Genomic DNA, 1,311 nt, shown 5'->3' with positions numbered 1-1,311 from the left:
CCTGTAATCCCAGCACTTTGGGAAAGGCCGAGGCGGGCTGATCACCTGACGTCAGGAGTTTGAGACCAGCCTGGGCAATATGGTGAAATCTGGTCTCTACTAATAATACAAAAATTAGCCAAGTGTGGTGGTACATGCCTGTAATCCCAGCTACTTGGGAGGCTGAGGTAGGAGAATCACTTGCTCCTGGGAGGTGGAGGTTGTAGTGAGCCAAATCGCACCATTGCACTCCAGCCTAGGGCGACAAGACTGGAACTCTGTTTTAACAACAACAACAACAACAACAACAATAATAATAATAATAATACTTTTTTTTTTTTTTGAGATGGAGTCTTGCTCTGTCACCCAGGTTGGAGTGCAGTTGCAAAATCTCGGCTCACTGAAACCTCTGCCTCCCAGGTTCAAGCGATTCTTCTGCCTCAGCTGCCCAAGTAGCTGGGATTACAGGTGTGTACCACCATGCTCAGCTAATTTTTATATTTTTTTAGTAGAGACAGGGTTTCACTATGTTGGTCAGGTTGGTCTCAAACTCCTGACCTCAGCTGATCTGCCGGCCTCGGCCTCCCACAGTGCTGGGATTACAGGTGTGAGCCACTGTGCCCGGCCAAGGCGATTACTTTTTGCACAGACAGGGTCTTGCTCTGTTGCACAGCCTTGTCTTGAATTCCTAGACTCACTCAATCTGTCCATTTTGGCCTCCCAAAGCACTGGGATCGACCATGACCGCACCTAGTCATGACTGGCTTTCTTTATAATCATATGCATTTTATCTTGTGCATTTAAAAACTTGATACTGTGAGGAGGTTCATAATTTCTCAAAAGCCTGTTTTAGATAATGTTGGGGAGATGTGATGTCTGGAGCCCTGGCAGCCATCTTGAGACTCTGAGGACCTGAGCCTGAAGGCAAAGCTCACCTGACAGGGATGGCAGAGTAAGAAGTGGGGGAAGTTCCAGGGTCCTTTCCAGCTGTGCTACAGTGAGTCAACCCTGGAAACTCCCCTCTTTGGGGCTTCTTGTTTCTTACTGTAATGAAAGGTCTTGCTGGTTATCCAGTTGAGTCAGAGTTTTCTCTTTCTTGCATTTGAAGCTATCATGACTGCAAGAGGGAGCTCCCGAAGGGGTCTGGGAATGGCCCAGGGAAATAGGGGTGAGGTGAGACTCCACTGCCCAGACAGTGCCCTTGTATGAATTAGAAAAAGTGGGCCGGGGCCGGGCGCGGTGGCTCAAGCCTATAATCCCAGCACTTTGGGAGGCCGAGACGGGCGGATCACGAGGTCAGGAGTTCGAGACCATCCTGGCTAACACGGTGAA

Source organism: Mandrillus leucophaeus, unplaced genomic scaffold (assembly GCF_000951045.1).
Source record: "Mandrillus leucophaeus isolate KB7577 unplaced genomic scaffold, Mleu.le_1.0 Scaffold506, whole genome shotgun sequence".
In the NCBI taxonomy this organism is placed as follows: Eukaryota; Metazoa; Chordata; class Mammalia; order Primates; family Cercopithecidae; genus Mandrillus; species Mandrillus leucophaeus.
This window is presented reverse-complemented; position numbering follows the sequence as displayed.